The 13795-nt window shown below is 38.4% G+C and overlaps 1 long non-coding RNA gene across 8 annotated transcripts in view; it reads right to left on the bottom strand.

The window, feature by feature from the left end:
* Positions 1-13795, bottom strand: part of LOC112541787 (uncharacterized) — a 163704-nt gene that overhangs the window by 135038 nt on the left and 14871 nt on the right. The window contains exon 3 of one of the 8 annotated variants that reach the window (XR_015797049.1): positions 4858-4903. The exons of the other annotated variants lie outside the window; for them this stretch is intronic. This is a non-coding gene — a long non-coding RNA (uncharacterized LOC112541787). The remainder of the gene's footprint in view (positions 1-4857; positions 4904-13795) is intronic. 8 annotated transcript variants of the gene reach the window in all.

The raw sequence follows: 13795 nt of genomic DNA, 5'->3' as shown, positions 1-13795 counted from the left end.
CCATGCAGAGTCTAAGATGAGGTAGATGCACAGAATTTTATCATCAAAGTGTTTCACAAAATGGTTGTACTGAGATACTGAGAGATCCCCCTCACTACTCTATGTTCAAAATATAATTCCTTCTCTACCCAGAAGAATTCCACTGGATGATACTGATGAAATAATAGCAAGCAAGAATTACTTCTGTGCTGCCATTTTTGCCATAAAATAGCCCTGGAATGGGTGCTAACCCATGTTTAGACAGAATCTTCCGTCACCATCACTTTCCATTGTTCTAAAAAACATGTGGCACTACTTCAAGGTAGAAGGAGATTAACTGGATATGTGTCAACTTGGTTACACATCCTTGTGTGAGATAGAACATATGCTTCCCATGCAGAAGGTCATGGCTGGATCCAGGCTTCTTCTTATTCTTTTCAATGATCATACAACCAATGGTTGGAAGAAAAGACCTAAATAAGCTTCTGAGGCATAGAGAATCATTGTCAGTTAGACAATTCCCAAGTAGAGTGACAAATAGCCCAATTTTCATCATACAGTGTCCCATATTTCTATGAAATTAGTGTAGTTTATGTCCTGTTGCTCGAAGGGGGCAGCAACTGTTGATTAACCCTTTTGAAGATGTAATGTAAGGCAAGTAAAAGCAATTCAGAGAAGCAAGAATTTCTAATGTTCATATTTGACTAACTGTATGGTAGTTCAGAGGATGTTATGTTCTTTAAACAAATAAAGAGAAACATAGGTTACCATGGATACCATTTTAACCATTATCCTGACACATACATAATGTAGCAATAATTTTTCAAAAAAATAAGAAAAAAATGTATAGCAGTATAATCTCATCTTCTACAAACCATCTGGCATTGAGGTTAATTTTTTTTCTGCATTATGCTATATTTACATAACTTAATGTGGCAAAAAAGGGATAAGAAAACTATGAATAAAGAACTCAATGGGGGATATGGACGGTGATTCATCATGCAGTCAAGGGGGAAAAAATAAATTTCTGCTTCAGAGATTTGAAAATTGCTTAACATCCTTAAAATCACAATGATTGAAAAGCCTTGTTTTATGAAAAAGATGCATACAGAAAGTGACATGGCAATCAAGTTTACATTTATAAATTACAGTGTTACTAGCCAAATTTCATGGTGTTCTCTCAAAAATAGTTTCGCAATATTAAAAGGAATTATCTTTGTCTGTGTGTGTGTGTGTGTGTGTGTTTTCTATCCCTTAAATGGAACAGTGAAGTCTTTCTAGTGTTGGATCCTGATACACAACAACCACTCCTGAACAGACATACTAAATTTCTGACCAATATCTTGACTTTCAAAAACTGCATTCTTGAATAATTATATTTAATTTATTTTGCAATCTCCTTTTCCGCCATGAAAAAGGGTGTGAAGAAAGTTCCAAGCTTGTTTTGTATCCTGAATACATGTTCCCATATACCATTGTGCTCTGACTCCCCAAATGATATTGTGTTACAAACATACAAAGAAAGAAAAAATGCTAAATTGGTAAGTTACACTAAAAGCCCCACTTAACTTCAATTCCACCTATTTTTACAGTAGCATAATACAATAAACTTCTAAGTTGTTTTTACAATGCAGCATTTGTGCAGCTACTAGATCATCTAAGAAGCTACTCTACACTGCATTATTGAATAGTATAGGGTATTTTGGCTGATTAATACTTACACAAAGCAGGGCTGTACCTCCTCACTTCAGATGAAAGGCAAGATTATAGGATAGACTAGAAAGATTTTTTTTAAATCCCAGAAGGTAGTAGCAAACCACTTCCATCGGGTTGCCAAGAAAATCATATGGACCTTTCCATGAAGTCATTAGGTATCAAGCCAACTTGAAGGATCTTTATTTACTTTGTGTCAATATCCACATAAAGCTATATCCTTGGTTCAAGGATGGGCAATCCATAACTTGCATGCAGTCTCCAAAGTCTTTCCTGAGCCCCCAGAACCTTGTGAAATCACACCCTCAATATTTGGTGGGAAACTATTGAAAAGGAGAGCTGTGGTTTTCTGCCAGGGATTTCAGCAAAACAAGATGTGTAAATTATTACAAAAAAGCAGCCAACACTTAGACACAAACAAAAGCCAACCCCACAGAATCTTGCCTACCCTCACTTGGATGGTGTGACCATGTCATCACTCCACCCCTGCCACGTATACATTTGATGCTTGCTTTGTTCAAACTGGACATCCGATACATGAATCTCATGCATGCCAAGGGTACAATCCAGTTGACCAAACCACAACATGCATCAAATAATAGCACTATTCAGGTTTTGTTTAAGGTATTTACAAAACACAATCTAGTCTTTCAAGATATTGGTAGAAGAGTAGTTATTATCATGTAAGGTTGTTTCCACCACCATAGGTCTAGCCATGTTAACTTGAATCTCATTTAGGGCATTTACAAAGGACTCGCCCTTCATACAGGATTGTCCATTGTTGTGATTGACTATTAATAAATCACTTATTCAGAAATTCAACACTTTTATACAGATGTTTTGAGCCTTAACATACTATGATTTGGATATGTCCATAGAATTGAAAATAACAGTTTTTCTCTTTGATATTTTCTGGCACATACACATGAAGAACAATTTCCTGACACATCTTGGACTGGCTCTAGATCGTAAGGAAGTCTATTATGCAATCTCTATTGAACTAAATAGAAGTTACACAGCAGGCATATTTGGTAAATTGCACAATTTACTTTTAGACTGCTCTGATGAACCTTTACATAGTTCAAAATAGGGAAATCTAAAGTTTTAAAATGCCAATTTCCAGGGCAAATCTCTGTCAGCACTTTATTTGCAAAGAATTAAAAACATCTCCAAACAATGTCAATATTTAAATATCTATCTAACATTGTTTTACTATTTTGCTTGACATGTATCACAGAACAGTGCAGGAAGAGAAAAAGGAGCTGGAACTTGATTAACATGGAAATCACAATGTCTTTAATGAAGAAAAAAAGAATTGAAAGCAAATCACCTATGAGAAATACAGGTTATTTAATTAGCATGACACATTAATCATGTTTTGCAGGTCTTAACAATTTATCTAGCACTAAAATATAGAAGATAATGAGAAGTACAACTTAATTTATCACTCTTCCTGCAAATGATTTCCTTAAAAAATTAAACACCCACATAGAAAGGAAAGTCACCAAATCATTTACTTAAGTGATTCTCACATCAGAAGAAAGAGATTGATGATAGCCTTTTTAAAAACACTGGAATATGTGTTGTTTGTGCAAACATATTATAGAAAGTTTCCCCTTCCTTCTGAATCCCAACATGATCTTTTAATTTTGATCCATTTCCTTGCAGACTCTTTTTCCCAAAACAAAATATTTTCAAAGGTTTGATTCATTTTTTGAGCGAGGTGTTGATTGGTTCACTGTATAGGTAGACATCTGATTGGTCTGGTTCCTGACTGTTCTGCCTCTGACCCAGATTACTGCTAGATGTTCTTTCTGGTGAGACCGCTGCAGATCCTATCTGTTGTTGATTAGTTAAGTGCTGTTTAGTCTTCTTGTTCAGTCGTTAAGTCGTGTCCGACTCTTCGTGACCCCATGAACCATATTGCGCCAGGCCTTCCCATCCTTCACTGCCTCCCTGACTTTGCTGAGTTTCATGCTCATTGCTTCAGTGATGCTATCTAACCATCTCATCCTCTGCTGTCTTCTTCTCCTTTTGCCTTCAATCTTTCCCAGCATCAGGGTCTTCTACGTTCCCATTAGGTGACCAAAGTATCTGAGCTTGAGCTTCATTATCAATCCTTCCAATGAGCAATCAGGGTTGATTTCCTTTAAGATTGACTGGTTTGACCTCCTAGCAGTCCAAGGGACTCTTAAGAGTCTTCTCTAGCACCACAGTTCAAAGGCATCAGTTCTTTGGCACTTAGCCTTCTTTATGGTCCAGCTCTCACAGCCGTAAATTACTACTGGAAAAACCATAGCTTTGACTATGCAGATCTTTGTCAGCAAGGTGATGTCTCTGCTTTTTATTATGCTATCTAGGTTTGCCATCAGCAATCTTCCCATGTGTGAAGGGTTATCACAGGGAAGAGGGAGTAGGTTTCTTCTCCCCAGCACCTGAGGGTCAGACAAGAACCAGTGGGTGAAAGCTTTACAGTGAGAGATCCAAACTTGAATTAAGAAGGAATTTCCTGACTGTGAGAGCGATTACACAATGGAACAGCCTGCTCAAATGGTTAGAGGCTTCTTGCACTGAGCAGGGGGTTGGACTAAAAGACCCCCAAGGTCCCTTCCAACCCTATGATTCTATAAAAATGGATGTTTCAATTTAGCCACTGTGACTATTCACAGCAATTGACTAAATTCCATGTATTTGTCAAATTTACCGTATATCCAAAGCCAATAGCTATCCATACTACATATGGCATTCACTTCTCTATATTAATATTTTAAACTTTGGAAAGGAATTGCCTTTCATTTGCTGCATCTGTCCACTCATCTACTTCATCCTTTTCTCAAATTGTTTAAATGAGCCAAACCAATGTTATCAACTCAAAATTTGGATTCTATGTACTCTCCAAAATATACATTCCAGAGCAGTGTTTCTCAACCTTGGCACCTTGAAGATGTATGGACTTCAATGCCCAGAATTTGCCAGCCAGCATGCAAGTCCACACATCTTCAAGGTGCTAAGGTTGAGAAACACTGCTCCAGAGACTTATGTCTCGGTGCATTTCTCCAATCTACTTTCTTGAGGAGAACTGACAATATATAGCATGTAAATAAATAGGCTAGCCAGAGCAGCAATACCCACTCCCCTCGCCGACTTGGGGAAACCTGCTCTCACCATTGCAGCACAGTCCTCCGTGTTCACAACAGGGAAAGTCTCCAGGCTGGGAACAGAGCAAAGATTACAAAAGTTTCCTCTTATTAACCCTCCAGCCCAGACATTCGCTTATTTAGCCACACTATTTTACACTTCCCTTGTAAAGCACAGCAATTAAAACAGCATTGAAACATTAGTAAGGGGTGGTGGCAGAGTTTCATATAGCAAAAGATATATATGAGAAGAGTGTATGGCAATTAAAAAGCAAGAATGCTTTATTCCACACACCACACCAAGTTGTTCAGTAATTCAGTGGGACTCAAGTCCTTCAATCAGTGCTTGCTGTAAATGAAGGAGCTAAGACAAAGTAACATCCAGCTGCTGTGTGGCATTCTGATATCACAGAAAACATTAGTTTTCTGAGCTGGGTTGAGCAGTTGAGCCTGTCACAGAACATGAAGACCTCACAAATGCCATGCTATTTGTTTCTTAACCAAATGAAGAGGAAATGAAAAAAGAGGAAGATGATTTTCTAGGAAATTGTTTCCCAATTGTTAGAGAAGATATACTTCCATCTCCTGAGTTATTCCGTCAAGCCCAACCCTTCCATATTCTAGCAGCAATAGTGTTTCCTTCCTGTCATTCATGGTTTGCTGTATCTGTCCTCTATCAAGATCCTCTAAAGCTAGTACTTTCAAGTTTTCAGATGAATTAGTTAAATCATCATGTGGCTTGGTTTTCATATAGTAAAATATGCAAATCCACACTGTGTTGCAATAGTGTTATGCATGAGCAGATCATTATAGTTTGTTCAACAACAATGGCTTTAAAAAAATTGGCTTAGCATCAGGTATGAAGATGGCCACCATTCTGTCAGAAATTATGGATGAACTCTCTCAGTAGGTCTGTGGTAGATTCCATTTCCATAGTACAAATAGGAAGGAATGTGACTGATTTATTCGCTTAAAACAAATACCATAGCAAGCTAATAAATCAATTAATCCAAGGACATTGCAAAGAACATTAAGAATTAAACAGCAATCTTAAGTCCCTGTGAGACTGAAAGTTACTAGAAACCTCAAGGTTCAGGAGAAAAAACACATTCTCCTTTGTCAGAGTATTTTAGCTTTATCTGGGAGAGGGAACTATTTGCAGATTTAATGCAATCTTAAGGAGCAGCCATGCAGAAAAAGGATTTCCAAACAAGAAAAGAGTATCAGAATATTGCTTTTGAAATGCAGAATTTTGAAAAGGTCACATCAGCAATATATATGCCGAATAAATGTTGCCATGAAAATACCATAGCAACATCCTCCTTTTATGGATCACCATTGAAAATGAAGGTCAGAATGCAAACCCTTGCTCAAATTACTGGTTTCACCAACTATCTGATCAGCTCCCTGTCTGATTTCACCTCCCCCCCTCCAAAAAAAATCACAGTACTGACTTGACATATAAGAAATTACTCAGTCAATACAAGGGTGTTGTATGGGATCTGCTTCACTCTCACCAAGCAGTAGCATGGAAGTCTGAAATGGAAATGTGACTGCAAGATTAGCAAAGAAATCTAAGTCACAATTTAGCAATAAGCTTCTGGGTGCAATTCAAGGTGATCACATTTAAAGTCCTTCATGGCATAGGGCCTGGTTATTTGAGGAACCATCTGTCTCCTTTGGTGTCTGCCCATCTTATATGATCAGACAATATTATGAGGTACAGATGTTGCTCCAAAACCAGACACATCTTCTTCTCTCCATGTTTCCCCCTTAAATATCTTGGTTGATGCAGAGTTCTTAAAACTGAAAACTTGCAATAAATTTTGTAAAATTTCATTTGGTCGAATGAAGAATTTGCATCTATGTTTTTTTTCCCCTTTTGCAACCATTATGCATGTGGATGCTTTGCCAGCTGACAGGCACTGAGACATCCCCAAATAAACAAGGAAGAGATGCTCTTTTTGTCAAGTAAACCCAGAGAACAACCCTCAGCAACTCCCCATTTGCTGGAAATAGGAAAACTGAGACTCCTTAAAAAAAAAAAAAAAAAAAGTAGAAATTGATGGGTTTTTCTTGTGTTTGGTCTTTGACTATAAATAAATTTTGTCAAGTTGATTGATGGCCTGAGGCTGGAAAACACATGGGGTGTATCATCTGTCCAAACAGCCCCTGATATGTGGCTGTAATGTTCAGGCATCAGTGGGGAAGTCCAGGTAAATTGAAAAGCAGAGGGACTATCTGTTTCAACAGTCTTTTATCTCTGTAGAGGTAGATAAGTCTATCCAGGAACTTGCCTTAGGCATTTGACTTATTTTTCTGTGCTGTGTAAGACTAATATTCTTTCTTTCTCTGAACAAGCTCAGTAACAATATCTCCTTCCATCTTTTATGTTTATTCCAGCTTGTGAATGAAAACATTTTATTTCTTTCAAATCTTCTGTGATCTACAATATGAAACTGGAACTTGCTATGTGTATGTGTGTCTTCAAATCAGTGTTTGACTCCTGGCGACTGCCCGGACCAATCCCTGCAGTTGTTGGCAAGGTTTTTCAGAAGTGGTTTGCCCTTGCCTGCTTCCTAGGACTGAGAGAGAGTGACTCACCCAGCTGCTTTGTGCCTAAGGTAGGACCAGAACTCACGGTCTCCTGGTTTCTAGCCAAATGCTTTAACAGTATTACCAAACTGGCTCTTAGAACTTGTTATGCATATATTTTTATGGCAACATAGGAGCAGTAACTCAATGAATTGTAATCAACTAGCAAGCCCCTTGAGCATGAAACTGAGCAAACTGAGGGAGGCAGTGAAGGACAGGAAGGCCTGGCGCAATATGATTCATGGGGTCACGAAGAGTCGGACACGACTTAACGACTGAACAACAACAAGCAAGCCCCTACTCTCTTCTTCTAGTTAAAAGTAACAACATACCAAGCCCAGAAGGTCCCACTAATGCCACTAACTAGAAAACCATCAGATAACATTGCAATGTTTCATAGAGGTGGGACAATTGAAGAAATTTCCATAAACTATTTTCTAGATAATTATCAATAGTTGTGATTCCCAAACAAAGCCTGCAGTGATAAAACAGTGGAACAGGAAGGAAGGCAGGCAGGCAGGCAGGCAGGCAGGCAGGCAGGCAGGCAGGCAGGCTCATTCATCAAACATAGTCCCACAGCAAGTGATCAATAGTTTTAATGACTCCACTGGGCACAGTTGTTAAATGAAATGTTACGTGATCGCACCGACTTAAGACGACAGTTCCAGCTGTGGTTGTGAAGTGAATCACCTGCAGTTATTAAGTGTGATGTCACATGACTGTGACTTGCAACTTCCTGGTGGCTTCTCCATTGTCTTTTCTTGTTGGAAACCATCTGTGGAAGTTGATAATGGTGATCATGTGACCGCAGGATGCTGTGACCATTGTAAATGTGCACTGGTTGTCAAGTGCCCAAATCCTGATCACATGACCATGGGGATGCTGCAACAGCTGTAACTTCAAAGACCAGTTACAAGTCTAGTTTTTTAGCATGGTTGTAACTTTTGCTGAACAGTTGCCGAACATGTGATTGGTAAGCAAGGACTACCTGTATTAATATTTAAAATTAAAAAGTGGTTTTACATTTGATAATTTTCTTAAAGCGTGGTTGTGTACACCTCCTGTGAGACTGCCTTATTTCCCAAGGAAAGGCTGCATCTTCTAGCCACAAGCCTCTATGCTCTATGGTTAGGAAGTGGCAGTCTTGAAATTTTTTCACTTTTTACCTTTTTTCAACTTTTTATTACCAGAATGGTGGCACAGGTTGTAAGAACCCTGCATCTCCCACACACCAGAGCAAGGGGGAGGACATTAGGTGAGGTACACCTTGGAATATGGGTAGTGGCAGTGGGAGCTACCAAGATGCTAAAGGAAAGCAATAATCAGGGTTGGGGTAAGACAAGGGGGTTTCTGGGAAAGGAAGGTTGAAACTCCCTGCCTTCTGTCCTATTCAGCCATTCTGCGACACCAGCACAGCTACACTAATTTCTGTGAATAGAACTTTCACTGTGGGTTTCCTTGAAGGAATAGCTGACCATAGCTTTTGACATGACAAAGTATGTGCTAACAGTCAAGTGATGGGAGCTCGATGATCTCTGATAATTTCTGAATGGCTAGGAAACAATGGAAAAGCCTTGTTCCTTTCTTCCTTAGATAAGAATAATGTGATTTATTTATCTCTGCATCATTAGTAACAATAGAAACAGCAGTTTGAAGGCATTTGTTCATGGGATCTTCATACCAGTTCAGAATCAGCACCAGACCTATCTGAACTCAAAACAGGCAACATATATGTTCAGAATCCACCTCCTAGGTTTCTTTTTTCCCTCACAAAGGTTCAGTTGTTGCAGAATTGTTTTCAGCATTTCAAGTTTGGCAGATATGAAGACAATCACAGGTTGGCTTCAAATGGCTTTTGAGCAGAACTGGTGGTGATGTGAAAATACTGAGTCTGTTTTCGAGAGAGACAAGACTGAGATCAAGAGAGAACTGACCTTCTTTAGCTATGTATGTTAATAGCATTGTGGGTTGTTTGCACCCTCTCTAGCTGTGAGAATTTAAGATAAGGCTGCATTTATGCTCAATAAATAAATTCAAATATTAGAAAATGCCATACATCTCCAGTGACCTTCTTCCAAAGAAAATTAGAACTTGGTGTGCCATGCATCCCGAGAAATCCTTGTTGCTTATGGAACTTGGATAAGCATAACAGTAAATTAGAATACATTAGTTAATCAATATTCCAATGTAGGGGTAGAGGCAAGATGATTAAATATAATTTAATAATAGCAGGCTATAGTCACAAGTTTAGCTTTCTTGAACATTGAGCAGGACTGAAAAGTATATTTTCAGAGGTAAGCTCTTTGGCAACCGAGCAAGAGAATAAAAAATAAAAAACTGGATCTTACATACATAAAAGAAATAAGTGCCTTTTAATTTTGTCTCCAGCATGCAATGAACTGGCAAATTTATTGCTACTGTGAGGTGGTTACCTCTGCCCTTCCCCTCAGCTCTGTAGACTGCCTTTCTTTTTGGATCTTTTAAAACTATTTCCAAATCAGAAGAAATTCTTTTTTCTTTTATTCCAAGAGAGAAACAATGGAGAGAGGAGGCACTCTGATTCTGAATGCATGACATGTGGTAGTAAAGAATGAAGCCAAGTATATGTAACCAGGTTGTGTAGAGTTATTGGCTACCTAAGCAATTGCCTTTTTCTCTATAGTCAAGGTTGAATGTTCACTGAAGAATGTAAAGTGTGTTCTGGATAGTTCAAAAGAGGAGATTCTAGCATGGAAATTTTTCCATTGGATGCATGGTAGAGCTTGACTAATTAAGGCATGAAGCCACAACTTGAACCCCACATGTCTTCCTCCTGGAAAACTTGTATAGGTCCTTCAGCTCCGATGTAACTTTCAGTAAATTAAATTTAAATTTAGTCTATTTATGATAGGAAAAGCTGGAGTAGAGTTGGGTTGAATTAACATAAAGTTAACTTTAGTACAAGTATTGTTATTAAGTAGAGGTATAGTTCAAGTAAACTGTGGTTTATATTATGCATAGGTCCACTTTCTCTGACCACAAACACTTTCCCCTTCTACCATCCTGTGGCCCCATTATGTTCTGTGAGATGCACATCTGGCTCTGGCCTCTCCCCCAACTTGGGCATCCATATGTTGAAGTATTTTGTATGGGCCTTTGCTTGACTTCCAAATTGATCGTGGTAGACTTCTTTGTCAAAGTGCAAACAAAAGCTGGGAGAATTTTGAAAAGGCAAATATTAAAACAATATAAACTTAACACCTTTTAAATGCTGAACTAAGACTCCATATATTTTACAGGATATTTTGTAGTGAAATTCACAGATAAAAGTAACTTAATGAAGTGTGAAGGTTTTCTGATGCAATGATATCAAATGGAGATATGTGTATATGCATACACATGCATACATGCATACATGCATCTTTTTACATATTTGAGAGATATATTATTCTTATAAAAAATAAAATCTCATCCACACTCAGGTTGCAGCAAATCAACGTTCCCCATTTTATACGTTGGGATTGTTGCTCACAGAATTCCTTGTCATGTTGAGAATTCTGCAGTTCCAACATATCTAGAAGGCACCAGTTTCAGAAAAGCTGGTTTATATTACTTTAAAAGTGAAAGCTACAACAGCTGAAGGCCCAGAACACTCATTTATGGAAGCACAGAATTCTTTGCTGAAGCTGAAATGACAATTGTAGAGCACTGTCATACTGATAACATGTTTTGACTGATGACTGCAGCATACAAAATAGCATAAGACTAGACTTTAAACCCCTCTTGTATAATTTGAAAACTTGGAAAAAGTAACATTAGACCTAAAGACAGTTCAAACAAACTAGGACATGCCACCAGTACTGGGTACTACTATAGCAAAAAGAAGTCACCCTTATAACAAAGGAAACAAAAGAGTTTTTTGAGATTGCTGGCTTTTTATAAGCCATTTGCCCATCTAAATTAAGCCTGTCAGCAGCCAATTTAACTGTGAAGCACTACGAAGCTTCACTATTAGAAGGTAAAGTCAAGGGGGCTGAAAGCTGGCTCTGCCTATCTACAGGTGGAAAGTGTTTCTGTTAGTGCACAGAAGAAAAGTCCCTCTAGCAGAAGCACTAGTCCTGACTTTTGGCAATGTCTGAAGGCAAGGGAAATTAAGGGACCACTGCTTAAGGCTGTGTATGCATGCTTGAGAGAGGGAGAGAGAGAGAGGAAGAGAGGGAATATAGTTTAATGCAGTGTTTCTCAACCTTGGCAACTGTAATATGTGTGGACTTCAACTCCCAAATTCTGGGAGTTGAAGTCCACACATCTTAAAGCTGCCAAGGTTGAGAAACACTGGTTTAATGCAACACTAGATTAAGTTATACCTGGATGGAGTTTTCTATGCCTAATGAGTTTTAAGAATAACTATGATGACACTGTCTACACTTCTTGACTTGTAAATTAATTCAGGGCAGGGAAAGGCTTTTAAGCTCCTATCTGTGAACAAAGCAGCTGCTTGCATCACTCCAGGTTTCTGCCAAATTTGATGTAATATTTTCCTGCAATATAGTATTTGCAACACCATGAGCTACAAAGTGTATTCATCTTTATGTCATGGCATTTTCCCCAATGCAAAGGTTTTGTGATGTTCAGGTTCTGTCAGTTAAAGAAGACAAGATGTGCAGTTTTGGGTGTAGTAGCACCTCCTGTATGGAATATCTTATCAAAGAACAAGAGATCTGTATCCAAATCAGCCCCACGCCATGCAAGTTTAACTGGGTGAGTTAGACCAGTCACTCTTTCTCAGCCTAACTTACTTACTGAAAATAATATCTGCAGTCCATTGTGGTACAGTCATTTAAGCCCAGGTTTAAGGTCCTACTCTATGATAGAGCTCCCTGGATCACATTGGCCAGTCATTCTCATTTAGCCTAACCTACCCAATGTAGTGGTTGTTGTGTGTATAAAACTAAGAACAGACCCCAGGTACACAACCTTCCCCCAGAGGGAAGGTGGAATATAAATGTAATAACTTATTGAACAGACAGAAACATGGTTGATTGAAAGCAAAGTATTTCAAATCATATACAATTATCTATCTATCTATCTATCTATCTATCTATCTATCTATCTATCTATCTATCTATCTATCTATCTGAAGCGAATATGTGTAGCTCAGGGTTGAACTCTGGAGTCCTTGGGGTTCTCTGAGCTTGGCTGTTTTCTTGCAAACATTTCATTACCCGGCTACGTAACATTTTCAGCCGCATAATGAAACGTTTGCACGAAAACAGCCAAGCTCAGAGAACCCCAAGGACTCCACATCTACCTACCTACCTACCTACCTAACATTATCTGTATACATAATTCATCATTAGTAAAATTAATAAAACTTATTATAAATTGGTATGTAATAACAAAGCCACAAAGATGGTGGTGGAAAAAATAAGCAGCGATCCAGAACTTTCATCAAAATTTATGGCCTTATTCCAATTGTTGGGCAACACTCAGGAAGGATTGCATTGGATCCTTGCTGTCTGAGTCTTGAAGTTAAAATTTAGACCTCACTTGAGCCTCTTTCTCAGGTCTCCTTATTTATTTGTTTATTCATTTTAAGATCTTCATCAAAAGGAGCTTTTGCTTTATCTGTCAGGGTAAGGCTTCATATAAATCAGCTAGAAGCTTCCATTTTAACTGTTTAAAAGCTTTTAAGGCCTGCTGTTTGGTGCTCACAGTAAATTCAGATCTTCTGTAATTTATTAGCAGCTTAAACAGAAAACGCAAGTGATAAAAAATTCCTCTTTCTTACAAGGCTGCTGTGTACATTCTGAAGACTTTTCTTAATAAAAATGGGTCATAACAGATATTGTGAAGTATCTGGATTCAATATCCTTGATATTCCACCTGATTTACATGACTCTTTTTTTATTTACACACACACACACACATATATATATATAGAGAGAGAGAGAGAGAGAGAGAGTCAGTCAGTCAGTCAGTCAGTCCTTGGGGTTCTCTGAGCTTGGTTCTTTTCTTGCAAATGTTTCATTACCCAGCTAGGTAGCATCTTCAGTGCTAAAATGGGATGGGGTTTTCTCTCTATTTATATACGGTGACCTGTCTTGCCAGTGCTGGTGGGGGTGGAGGGTTTGTTTTGCTCCTCTGGTAGTTCCTTGATTAGCACATGTTGACTGCTTGATTGTGTGCCTGGTGGTAACCTTTGCTTATCTGGGTGATGATTGCTGGTGAGGCAATCTTCTGGTCTTTTGTCTCTTTTGAATAATATGTAGATGCTGTTTATCTCTATGTGTCTGCTAACTGCTGCCTTGTCTGAATACCAAACTTCCAAGAATTCTCTTGCATTTTTGGATTTAGCTTGGTCTAAAAACGCTGACAGTTTCCCAGTTAAA

The sequence above is a fragment of the Python bivittatus genome, unplaced genomic scaffold (assembly GCF_059951505.1).
Source record: "Python bivittatus isolate LINGU-HERP-01145 unplaced genomic scaffold, Pbiv_v1 ctg000480_np1212, whole genome shotgun sequence".
NCBI classification, from domain to species: domain Eukaryota; kingdom Metazoa; phylum Chordata; class Lepidosauria; order Squamata; family Pythonidae; genus Python; species Python bivittatus.
The sequence above is the reverse complement of the archived record's forward strand: the minus strand, read 5'-3'. Positions and strand labels throughout refer to the sequence as shown.